This window comes from Vipera berus, assembly GCF_964194415.1.
Source record: "Vipera berus genome assembly, chromosome: 1".
Taxonomy (NCBI): domain Eukaryota; kingdom Metazoa; phylum Chordata; class Lepidosauria; order Squamata; family Viperidae; genus Vipera; species Vipera berus.
The window spans coordinates 15,136,493-15,149,873 of NC_138202.1; positions in this window are offsets into that span (position 1 = coordinate 15,136,493).

Here is a 13,381-nt window from a genome sequence, read left to right on the forward strand (position 1 = left end):
ATTTTCTGGAAGTGAAGCTTTGCATTGTCTACTTCTTGAAGTACAGGTAGTCCTTGACTCACAACCATTTGTTTAGTGACCATTCAAAGTTACAACGGCAATGAAAAAAGTGACTTATGACCATTTTTCATATTTATGCCTGTTGCAGCATCCCTGGAGCCACATCATTAAAATTCAAATGCTTGACAACTGACTCATATTTATGACAGTTGTATTGTCCCGGGGTCATGTGATCACTTTTTGTGACCTTCTGACAACCAAAGTCAATGGGAAAGCCAGATTCATTCACAACCGTGTTATTAACTTAACAATGGCAGTGATTCATTTAACAACTGTGACAAGAAAGGTCACAAAATTCACTCAGAAAACTGTCTTACTTACCAAGTGAAATTTTGGACTCAGTTGTGGTCATAAATAATTTGAAGGCTACCTGTAGTATCAAGGTACTTGAAGTTTCTATTGACTTATTTTAAAAATTCTGAAACCTATAGGTAGTCTCACAAATGACTCGCTATAACCTCAGTTCCTTGGGGTTTTTCCATTTCCTTCATTTACAATGCTTACGTGGGCATGCTCACCTAAGTAGATCAAGATTCTTTTTGTGTGTGTGCTTATCAAGACACTGGTAAAAGGATATGATTGCCTTTGCGTTGATATCAATTAATGGGAACCTTTTCAGCTTATTTTCTTGGAAACAGTACAAAAAGCTGCCTCACCTTCTTCCAGGAGTCTCAGTGTTCAAAATTAATAATACGGTAGTTAATTTTCAAACTCTTACTGTCACTTGCTTAAATAGTGCTAATTGTTCTGAACCAGCCCTCTTCTCGCAACCCCTAATTAAGAGAAGAGTCTGGAAAGCGTCCAAGGCTAAAAGGCTTCTGCCAAGATTTAATTACGCAGTTAACAAAAACACAAGAGCTTGTCTTCTCAAGCGGAAAAGTTGCTTTCAGCAACCAGCCCCTCCCCAAACACTTCTTTTATAGAGAGCTCAGGGCGTGGTCTCCCTGTGCCTCCTCCCGAGGAGTCCCATAGTCTTTCTTTGTTTGTCCCTGCTCGTCTGCCTCCTGCGTCGGGCGTCCTTGAACAGGGCCAGCTGTGGGTCATCATCCTCCGCACTCTCGGGCTCACACAGCTGAGAAGAGGTCCCCGGCTGAGGACTCTGCAAAGCCTCCAAATCATCATCAGCCGGTTCGTTTCCCTCCTCCCCCACATCTGAGTCCTCCGATACATCGGACCCGGCTGTCGGACCCACAGGCTGGCCCTGAGTCACAACACTATCCCGCACCGCAGGGCCCTTCCCTCGGGTCTGCCGATCCGGATGCGGTCGGGATGGGAACTGTTCGTGAAAAGCAGTTACCAACTCAGGGGCATGAACGGCGGTCGCGTCTTCCCATGTGAAGTCCTCCGGCCCGTACCCTTTCCACTCGATCAGGTACTGGAAGCGACCTTTCAGCCAGCGGGAATCCCTGATGCTGGCGACCTCGTACTCGGGGGTGCTGCCTCCATCACGAGTTCCTGATGGGGGAGGTTCCGCTTGGCGAAGTGGACAGGCCGGTTGTTCGGGGACCAACAAGGACCGATGGAAGACGGGGTGCACGCGCAGGGAACGTGGCAGAGTTAAACGATAGGCGACCGGGTTGATGACGGCCTCGACTGGGAACGGTCCAAGGTAACGGTGGTCCAGCTTCCTCGCCGGCCGAGTGGATGGTAGGTTCCTGGTGGACAGCCAGACCCGATCCCCCACCGATAGTGGAGGCGTATCCCTTCTCGACCGATCGGCGAACCTCTTGTAGTCGGCCTTGGCCTTCTCCAGCTGCCGTCGCACCAACCGATGGATCGCCTGTAACTCCGCCATGAATTCGTTCGCTGCCGGCTCCGGTGAGTCCACGGGCGAAAGGGGAAAAAACCTGGGGTGATAACCCACGTTGGCCAAGAACGGTGTCATCTGCGTGGAGGTGTGTTGCGAGTTATTAAAGGCAAACTCGGCTATGGCCAAATAGTCCACCCAGTTGTCCTGCTGCAGGTTAACATAGCAGCGCAGATACTGCTCTAAGATGCCGATGACCTTCTCGGTACCCCCGTCGGTCTGAGGATGATGCGCGGACGAGAGGCAAACCTTAATGTCCAACGCCCGCATCAACTCCTGCCAGAAGCGGGCTGTAAACTGGGCCCCCCTATCGGAGACGACCCTATCGGGAAGGCCGTGCAGCCGGAACACCTGTTGGATGAACATGCGACTAGTGGCGCGAGCTGACGGTAAGCCGCGACAGGGGATGAAGTGCGCCATCTTGGTCAACATGTCCACCACCACAAACACTGTCGTGAAGCCGGAGGATGGGGGTAGATCCGTCAGAAAGTCCATGGACACAGCCCCCCAGGGTCTCTTGGGCGTTGGCAAAGGCTGCAGTAAACCAGGCGGGGCCCCTGTCGCTGACTTGGCCTGCCTGCATGGGACGCAGGAGGTGACATAAGACTGGACATCGTGTCGGACTCGGGGCCACCAGAAAGTACGGGAGACCAGGTTCAGAGTCTTGAACAGGCCAAAATGCCCCGCAGCCGGGTTATCATGACATTGGCTGAGGACGAGTCCCCTGAGTGGCCCTCCTGGAACATAGAGCCGGTCACGATAATACAGGAGTCCATCCGTGACCGACCAAGGCGAATCTGGCCCCACCTCTTCCTTCCGCTGAGCCACCCACGCCTCCTGCTGCTGCGCCTCCCGGATCCGAGCCCGTATATCCACCGGCTCCCGTACCGCAGCAAAAGACTCGACGGGGATCACTGTCCTGGGCGGAAGCTTGTCTTCCACTCGGGTGTACTCGGGCTTCCTGGACAGAGCATCCGCTCTCTGGTTGTGCCCGCTTGGTATGTACCGCACCCGGAAGTCAAACCTCGCAAAGAAGAGGGACCACCGGATCTGGCGTTGGTTCAAATTCCGAGCGGTCTGCAGGCTTTCCAGATTCTTGTGGTCCGTCCGGACCTCGATTTGATGCCGCGCCCCCTCCAGATGATGCCTCCAAGCCTCGAACGCCGCCTTGATGGCCAGCAGCTCCTTCTCCCAGATGGTATAGTTGCGCTCCGAGGGATTCAATTTCCGAGAGTGATACGCGCAAGGGAAAAGGGTACCGTTGGGCGTCGCTGCCTGGAGTAACACGGCCCCAATGGCAATGTCGGAGGCGTCCGCCTCCACGACAAACGGCCGTTGCGGGTCAGGATGCTTCAAGATGGGCTCCTTCATGAAGGCGTCCTTCAAAGCTTGGAACGCCTGTTGTTCGGGGGCGTTCCACTGGAACCGAGTCTTCTTCTGCAGGAGCCGGGTGAGGGGGGCTGTCAAGGCAGCAAAGCCAGGGATGAATGTCCGATAGTAGTTGGCAAATCCAAGAAGTCGCTGAACATCCTTCACGCGACGCGGGGGTTGCCAACTCTGCAACGACTCAACTTTACTTGGATCCATGGCGATGCCCTCAGGAGAAATGCGGTGGCCCAAGAAATCAATGGTCACCTGGTAGAACTGGCACTTCTCCAACTTGGCAAACAGCCGATGTTTCCGGAGGCGCTGCAGGACCTGACGGAGATGCTGATGATGCGCTTCACGCGACGGGGAGTAAATCAGGATGTCGTCCAGGTAAATCACAACAAACTGGTCCAACAGATCCCGAAAGATGTCATTCATAAAATGCTGAAACACAGCGGGGGCGTTGGTCAGGCCAAACGGCATCACCGTGTACTCGAAATGTCCATAGCGAGTACCAAACGCTGTCTTCCACTCATCACCCGGCCGAACCCTGACGAGGTTGTAAGCTCCACGCAGGTCCAGTTTCGTGAAGATCTTAGCCTCCCGGAGTCGGTCCAAGAGCTCGGGGATGAGGGGCAGCGGGTAGCGGTTACGCACCGTGATAGCGTTGAGTTTCCGGTAGTCACAGCAAAGCCGTAACTCGCCCGACTTCTTTTTGACGAAGAGCACGGGCGCAGACACTGGCGAGGACGAGGGCCGGATGAATCCACGAGCCAAGTTCTTTGTCAGGAAGTCCCGCAATGCGGCCAACTCGGGCTCCGACATGGAGTACAAACGCCCCACTGGGAGAGGCGCATCAGGGACTAGGTCAATGGAGCAGTCGTAGGGCCTGTGCGGGGGTAATTGGTCCGCCTCTGACTCGCTGAACACGTCAGCAAAGTCGGACAGTACGGGAGGCAAGGAAACCCCTGAGGAACCCTCCACCTGGCCGGCACAGATATGGCGGGTGTGGTCCACGCACTGCAAACTTGGGAAGGTGACCAAGTTCTGAGACCAATAGATCTGTGGATCATGCGCCCGGAGCCACGCCAGTCCCAAGACCACGGGGAAGTGCAGATCCGAAGTGACGTAAAACTGAATGGCCTCCACATGGGTACTGATGGCCATACACACGGGTTGCGTGGCGGCCGTGATAGGCCCGGACAGGAGCACTCGACCATCGATGGTCTCCACAAGCATGGGCGGATCCACCGGACACTGGGGAACAGCCCATTTGGCCACAAAGGCCGAATCCATAAAGTTAGTGGTAGCCCCAGAGTCAATTAAGGCATGGACCGGAATCCCCTCTGGCTTGCCAGGAAGGATCAGTCGTGCCTCCAAAATCAAATGCCGTGGAGGTTCACAGGCACCGTCGGAACGGCGTCGCTCGGCGTGATCGTTGTGGGTCGCCCGATCTTTCACACCGTCTAGATCGGGCTCGGGCCGTATTCCCGATAGCAAAGCAGGGGACTTTCTCGGAGCAGGCTTGGTCACTGACGCCCGCTGACGCTTCTTTGGGCAAGAAGCAGCCAAATGTCCAGGGTCCCCACAGTAAAAACACAACCCCTCCGATCGTCGTCTGTCCATTTCCGACACCGATAGACGGGACCTGGCGGCACCCAGCTCCATTGGCTCCTCCCTCTGGACTGGGGGCTCACGCACAACAGGGGCGGCAGGGGTCTGTGGGGTGGCACGGCGACTCTTACGCTGCTGCAGCCGGGCATCGATCCGCAGACAAAGATGGATCAGCCCATTCAGATCTGAGGGAATGTCCACGCGGGCCAGCTCATCCAACATCTCCTCTGACAAGCCATCCTGAAAGGCATCCACGAGCGCAGCCTCATTCCAGGCGGAATCCTGGCTAAGCAGCCGGAAATCGCTGATATAGGCCTGTAGGGGGCGCTGACCCTGCCTCAAAGCTTTCAGACGTCGGGTGGCGGTCTGCGCCTTAATCGGGTCCTCGTACATGAGGCGCATATGGTCACAAAACCCCCCAAAGTTATCCAACAAAGGGCTAGGCTGTGCCAACAGAGGCGTGCCCCAACGAGCTGCATCTCCCGACAGAAGGCTCAACACGAATCCCACCTTATCACGGTCAGTGGGGAAATCAGCTGCTCTCACGCTGATATAAAGCTGGCATTGTCCCAGGAAGGCAGGAAACAGTTCTGGTTTACCAGCAAATTTATCCGGCATAGCTAACTGACATTTCCTCCTGGGTGGGGGGGCAGCATGTACCTGAGCCTGCAGTTGTGCCACCTGAGTGGCCAGCAAGGTGAGTTGCTGGTTGAGCTGGGCATTATCGGCAAGAAGCTGCTCCATCGTAGTATTAAGGGGTGGGTGGCTGAAAGCAAACTGTTCTGAACCAGCCCTCTTCTCGCAACCCCTAATTAAGAGAAGAGTCTGGAAAGCGTCCAAGGCTAAAAGGCTTCTGCCAAGATTTAATTACGCAGTTAACAAAAACACAAGAGCTTGTCTTCTCAAGCGGAAAAGTTGCTTTCAGCAACCAGCCCCTCCCCAAACACTTCTTTTATAGAGAGCTCAGGGCGTGGTCTCCCTGTGCCTCCTCCCGAGGAGTCCCATAGTCTTTCTTTGTTTGTCCCTGCTCGTCTGCCTCCTGCGTCGGGCGTCCTTGAACAGGGCCAGCTGTGGGTCATCATCCTCCGCACTCTCGGGCTCACACAGCTGAGAAGAGGTCCCCGGCTGAGGACTCTGCAAAGCCTCCAAATCATCATCAGCCGGTTCGTTTCCCTCCTCCCCCACATCTGAGTCCTCCGATACATCGGACCCGGCTGTCGGACCCACAGGCTGGCCCTGAGTCACAACACTAATAATTTCACATATGCTAAGCTGTTTTTTCTCTTGAATTCTACTTTTCTTTCTTTTTTCTTTCTTTTTTCTTTATTTATAGCCTGCTTTTATTATTTTTACAAATAACACAAGGCAGTGAATACGCACAATACTTCTTCTGTAATGTATTGGGCCTGTTTTACTTGAACTGTACCAGTGTCTTGATTGCTGTTTGAGATTGCTTAATCAGGGAGTTGAGTAACGGTCGCTGGCTCCTCAGACAAGCAGTCTCCAGGACCACCATTGTTTGGCTCTAGGGCGGCAATAGGTGTTCTGTTCCAGCCTACGACCGGCCCTGTTTGAATGTCAGGGACAACCCCTTTTTATAATCAACAGGCTGGAAAAAACCCAACCAAATTTATTTACAAAGAGTTCAAACAAAAGTTAAATGAAAAGTTCAAATGACTTAAACCAAGGTTAAACAAGAGTTAAACAAGAATAACAGACCAGGACTCTAGCAGAAGACCTTCAAATGGTAATAATAATAATAATAATAATAATAATAATAATAATAATAATAATAATAATAATAATAATAATAATAATAATAATAATAATAATAATAATAATAATAATAAAGTTGGAAGGGACCTTGGAGGTCATCTAGTCCAACCCCCTGCTCAGGCAGGAAACCTTATACCATTTCAGGCAAATGGCTGCCCAGTCTCTTCTTAAAAACCTCCAGTGTTGGAGCATTCACCACTTCTGGAGGCAGGTTGTTCCACTGGTTAATTGTTCTGTCAGGAAGTTTCTCCTTAGTTCTAGGTTGCTTCTCTCCTTGACTAGTTTCCATCCGTTGCTTCTTGTCCTGCTTTCAGGTGCTTTGGAGAATAGCTTTGACTCCCTCTTCTTTGTGGCAGCCCCTGAGATATTGGAACACTGCTATCATGTCACCCCTCACCCTTCTCTTCATTAAACTACACATACCCAATTCCAGCAACCGTTCCCTATATGTTTTAGCCTCCAGCCCCCTAATCATCTTTGTTGCTCTTCTCTGTACCCTTTCTAGAGTCTCGACATCTTTTTTACATCGTGGTGACCAAAACTGGATGCAGTATTCCAGGTGTGGCCTTACCAAAGCATTGTAAAGTGGTATTAGTACTTCACTTGATCTTGATTCTATCCCTCTGTTAATGCAGCCTAGCACTGTGTTGGCTTTTTTGGCAGCTGCAGCACACTGCTGGCTCATATTGAAGTGATTGTCTACTAAGACTCCGAGATCCCTCTCACAGTTACTATTATTGAGCAAGGTACCACCTACACTATACCTATGCCTTCAGCAACCAGCACCTCCCACACATTCCCCTTTTATCAGCAGTCCCAAGGCGTGGCTTCTCATTACCTTCTCCCGAGTTGCCTCATTGCTTTCCTCTGTTCTGCTCTGCTAGATTGCCTCCTGCTCCTAGCCAGCTGTGGATTGTCTTCTTCAAATCCCTCATGCTCACACAGCTGAGTCTGAGGAGGAACAAGATGGGAGGAGTCTGGCTGAGAGTTCTGCAGTGCATCAGAACCTTCCTCTGACACCAAAGGCTCTCCAAACCCCTCCTCCTCCTCTTCAGAATCATCAGACTCAGCTGCTGAAACCACAGGCTGATGCTGAATCACAACAATAGGATCCTTCAAACCTATTGGCTGCCGCCTAGTGGCCAGCAGTATAAATAGCTGCATAGAAGCCTTGGTTAACAGTTCAGTTCCTGCATTCAATAAAGCATGTTCCTGCCTGAACTCTCTTGCCTTGTCTCCTGCTTGCTGCAAAGAACCCAGTGCACAACATCTTCCTCCTTTTATTTTTCCCCAAAACAACAAGCCTGTGTGGAGGACTGGGCTGAGAGAGTGACTAGCCTAAAGTCGTCCAGCTGGCTTTCATGCCTAAGGCAGACTAGAATTCACAGTCTTTCCGGCTTACAGTTTTGTTTAAATTACAAGCAAAAAAAAGTTGTATTGCCCCTAACTGACATTTTGTCACTACATTCCAGCAATGTTATTTCAGGAGACTCTGAGTCCCACAACGAACTGAGGACGCTGGCCCAGAGGTGGGCCATTTACCTCAGATTATCTAAATTAGAGGAGAATTAATTCTGAAAAATTTCTATGCCTGAATTGATTTCTACTTCCTACCCATTCCAGGATCAGATTCTGGTTCAAACATTTGCAAGATACAATCCTTTGCCTGCTTTAGTTCTAGAAAGTTTAGAAAATGTCAAGCTTCATGAGGATGAATTTTAAGAGAATCATCCTCTGCCCCCAAAAATCCAATAAACATCTGCATCCTATTTGCCTTGAAATATAAATCAATTTCATAAGAAAGAAAGAATTCCCATCTTTCTGGTAATTGATGCAACGGGAACTACCAACCCACCCTTAGAGAAATAATCCTCTTTAGGATTAAATGTGACCCTTAGAGACATAAATCTCCCAGGATGTAATATGGGAGTCAAGAATAGAATGGGAAAAAGAAACAGAAGCTGTAAAATCCACTCTGGAAACTTGCAACTGGAAGGAAATCAGTATTGGGAATCTGAACAAGTAGCAAAAGCTTATCGACTTAGCACAACTCACACAACTGCAGACAAAATGATGCTGGAAATTTAAATATCAGCTAACAGTAGCAAAGTTTGAACATACGGATGTCACATCACCCATGCTCTTGTAATGTCTTGGTTAGATTACTGCAGAACAGAATAACAGAGTGGAAGGGACTTCTAGAGATCTTCTAGTCTAACCCCGGGCTCAAGCAGGAGACCATATAACCATTTCACAGTTGTACAATCTCTTCTTAAAAACCTCCAGTGTTGAAGCTCCCGCAACATCTGGAGAAAAACCATTCCACTGATTAATTGTTCTAAATCTGTCAGGAAATTTCTCCTTAGTTCTAAATTGCTTCTCTCTTTGATTAGTTTCCAGTCACTGTTTCTTGCCCAGTCTTCTGGTGCTTTGGAGAATAGGTTGGCCTCGTCTTCTTTGTGGCAACCCCTCAATGCACTGCAATGTGATGCGCTCCACACAGGATTGCCCTTAAAGAGCATTCAGAAACTTCAACTGGTGCAGAATATGGCTGGGCAGGTAGTAAATGGTACCAGATACATGGCACACATAGCACCACTACTACATGAGCTGCACAGGCTGCCAGTGTGTTTCTGGGTGCAATTCACAGTGTGATTGTCACTTATAAAGTCCTTCACGGCTTGGGACCAGGCTATCAGAGGGACTGTCTTTTTCCAAGTCTCTTCCTATCCCAGGGATGGGGAACCTTGGCTCTTTTATGACTTATGGACCTCAACTCCCAGGCTCAGGAATTCTGGGAGTTGAAGTCCACAAGTCATAAAAGGGCCAAGGTTCCCCACCCCTGACCTATCCAATTCAATCCAGCAGATTGGTCGTGCTGCAGTTCCATCAACCAAAGAGTTTTGACAGGCAGGGACTAGAAAATAGATCTTCTCTGCTTTGTGGAATGTTCTTCCCTTGGCAGTTAGGATGGCCCCAACCCTACAGGTCTTTTGTAAGGCTTTAAAATTTTGGCTCTGTACCAAGGCCCGAAGTTGGAATGTGTTAAAGGCCCTGTGTGTTGATTTTATTGTTAGTTGGTTAACTATCTCAGCTACCGTATGTATTTATTCTTTGGATGTTTTTATTGCTTTTCTAGTTTGTTATTGTTCGAGAATTGTAAGTTGCCCAGAGTCACTTGGCTGAGATGGGTGGCTATAGAAATCAAATCAAACAAATCAATAAACTGGGATTTTTCAGTTTGATGGGTTCCATAGTGGCCACTATTTTCACCTAAATTGCATCCAAAATGCCCTTGAGTATGAATAAAATGACAATAAAAGCAATTTTGGTGGGATTGTAAGGAAAATAGCCTTGGGATTCTTTTTGTTCTCTGTTTTATTGACATGTACAACTGCTTCTGAGCATTGACGAAGCGCCGTTCAAACAGACTGAGAGAAATGAAAACATCTGGAGCTGAAGGCTACATCAAACCATGTATGCATCTAATTGATTTGGAAAGTTTAAGGAAATGACATTTCCCAACTAATGTTCTGTCTTACAGTCCAGCTCTTCTAACGAAGCCAAGTTTTTCCCCAAACATCCAAGCTGGTCATAACTGCAACCACACTGGAAACAGAGTTTGATGGCATGAATGCCAGTGCAGAAAGGCTGTGGGGCTGCAGAGGAGATGTGTTAAGCATCTAATTAGGAATGCTAATTACATACTAATTGCCAGTAGGAAAAAGGAGAACTGGGATGAATGTGGAGGTCACTGAATTCCTATGGAAACAGGGAAAATATGGGTGTTACTGGAGATGCCTTTTCCCACCTCCTTTTTCATTACGTCTAGTCCAAATGGTGCTTTTCTCAAGGGCAACTTTCTTGCATTTTATTAAAGCTGCTAGGCCTCATTTTTCAATTGGAACAGGTTGTTCCACTCTACTTTTTTTTTTACTCATTGTTGGATTATGTGCCATCAAATCAGTGTTGACTCTTAGTGACCACCTAGGCTAATTCTGCTTTGGATGACTTCATACAATGCACTTATTCTTAAATCTGAATTTAAGCACAATGTCCATAGTATGTGCTGCGTATGCACAAATTTAATACAATAACCTGGTTTACACAACATGCTAAGACAAGGAATAGCTTCCCATTACCACAGACTACCCAGTCCCATTTAATCCTAAATTGGGGTGTTATGCAAACCCAGCTATTTAGAAATTGTATCAATCCAGTCATCTCTCTTTTACTTAATAGGCCTATAAATACATTTTTTAAATCCCTCTTTCTACCAATGCCCCCAAATATAATATGCATCCCTATATGGTATGGGATTGGGCATCCTGCTGCTTTTCTGGCACATACACGCACATGCACACACACAACATTTTCAAAAATCTTTTGCAAAAAAAAAATTATTCAAGAAAGAGTAATTTGCTCCTTCTCTACACAAATACTATGAAGAAGAGAAAGAGAAAGAGACTGCCAGAATTTGTTTTTTAAGAAATGACCATTTCCCCTCTTGGTTCTGGCCCCATCTATTTATTATTTTTTAATTTTATTTATTCCCACCTTTATTATTTTTACAAATAATAAGGCAGCAAACACATACAATATTCCTTCCTTCCTCTATTTTCTCTACTGCAACATCAAACCTGTGAGGTAGATAAAGCTAAGAGAAAGCAACTGGCCCAAAGTCACCCAACCAGCTTTCATGGCTAAGGTGGGATTTGAACTCATGGCCTCCTGCTTTTTAGCTTGACCAAAGTGGCTCTTCTACCTCTTGCTTTACCACTATTACCCAAAGTTGCTTTCTTCCCTGAAGATGCAGCAGAGTTTTTGCAGATCTCATTTCATCTTCAACACACTACAGTCCACAAAAAGCCTTTGACAATTTGGAAGGTTTGCAGTCTTGAAAAGAAGCAAACCAACCAACAAACTGTTTTTTTCCTGCTTGAGTAGCAGGTTGGAGTAGAAGACCTCCAAGGTCCTTCCCAATTCTGTTATTCTGTTAATGACCCTGTGAGGTAAGCTGGGCTGAGGAAAAGGGGCTGGCGCAAACCACATAAGGGGCTCCATAGTTAAGGGCAGATTTGAATCTGGCTGCCCCCACTCCAAATGCAGGTTAGATATTCTCATGGCCACTCTTGCCCAGAGGCATCCAGAGGCCATTGTTGCACAGAGTGTGGTGTCATCCCACACATTTTGCAACACAGTTGCATTGCAACCCTGCAGCTTTCTTTTGTCAACTTGCACACACACACCCATCCCCCCACAACCCCGTATCCTACCCCTGGGAATGAAGCTGGTCTCACTCAGAAACAACCGTTGTGGGAATGCAACGCAATCCTTCAAACAACACTTCTTTCCTGGATCAACAACACATCTTAGGACACCTTAAAATGAAATGTAAGTTTATGTAGAACAAAACGCCTCGCTTTCTCCTCAGAGCTCCAGCTGAGGTCATCTATAGAAGACAAAAGATTCTCAACATATTTTTCAAAGTTTTCTCATGCACAGTGCTGAATATGCTTGGGGGATTTGCTAAACAGAAGAAAAATCTGGTCATCAAAGGAAAGTTTGATGAATGTTCTGCCCCTTTGGGTGAGGTGTGGCTGTGCGAGTATGATAGCGGGCTTCTCTCCTCACAGCTTCCGCCCTCCCTCAGAGATGGCTATTAGGCACCCCCAGCTAGATTCTGGAAACAGCTTAAAGTTGTTTCTTCAGGATCCAGCTGGCTCAGGAATTTTAATTTTGGGAGTTGAAGTCTACGAGTCATAAAAGAGGCAAGGTTGCCTACCCCTGCTCTAGGATGTGGTCAAAAAATTCAAAATGGCAGCCTTGAGAGTGCAATTGAAACTCTATTTTTATGTGCACATTTAATTATTGATTTTTATTATTATTATTTATCATTTGTGTTATGTACTGAGCTTTTGGGGGTTTAATCACGTGTGCTGCTCGAGAACTAACAGTTCTCCAGCAACCCAGACAGGACGTCTCCAGTCCTGGCAGCAGTTAACGTGGCGGGAATAATGGGCTCGATCTGATTGGTTGTTCAGAGCATGTGGACTATATATATTGTGCAATGTTGCCCCAAAGCCCCAGTACAGTTCAGTCTTAGTTACAATAAAGCTATGTTTCTTCTGTACTCATCTGCCTGGCGTCTTCCCTGCTCTTCAGAACACACAACACAACAGTGGCGACGAGGATGGGATCCTGCTTCACCTTAAAGAGTTGAACTCACGAGGGGCCAGCTTTACATGCTGGTGGAAAGAGTCATCTTTCTCTCCCCCCTCCTTGGCTGGCCAGCAAACTACGCTAGTGGCCATTTGCTCAGAATTACCCATTTGAGCTCAAGAAGCAGGATCAGAAATGCAGGAAATTATTCAAGATCTCAAAGGTCGGCAAATTAAGGGAGTTCGGCATTCGCCACCCAGAAGAATGGCCGTCATACCTCTCTCAAGTCGAGAATTCCTTAAGGGCAAATCAGATCGCTGAAGATGGGCTCAAAGCTGCAACGCTGCTATGCGTCTGTGGGCCAGCAACGTTTGACCTCGCAGAAAACCTGTTTGCCTCCACGCCAATCGAAGCAGTATCATTTACCGACCTCAAACAAAAACTTAATGGACATTTTAAGCCAAAAATGTCAGAAATGGCATGGAGATTCAAGTTTGACCAGAGGGTGCAATGTCCAGGAGAATCGGCGTCAGAATACATCGCGGGCCTGCGCCAGGCCGCGTGTCTTTGCAAATTCTCAAACCTTGAAGAACG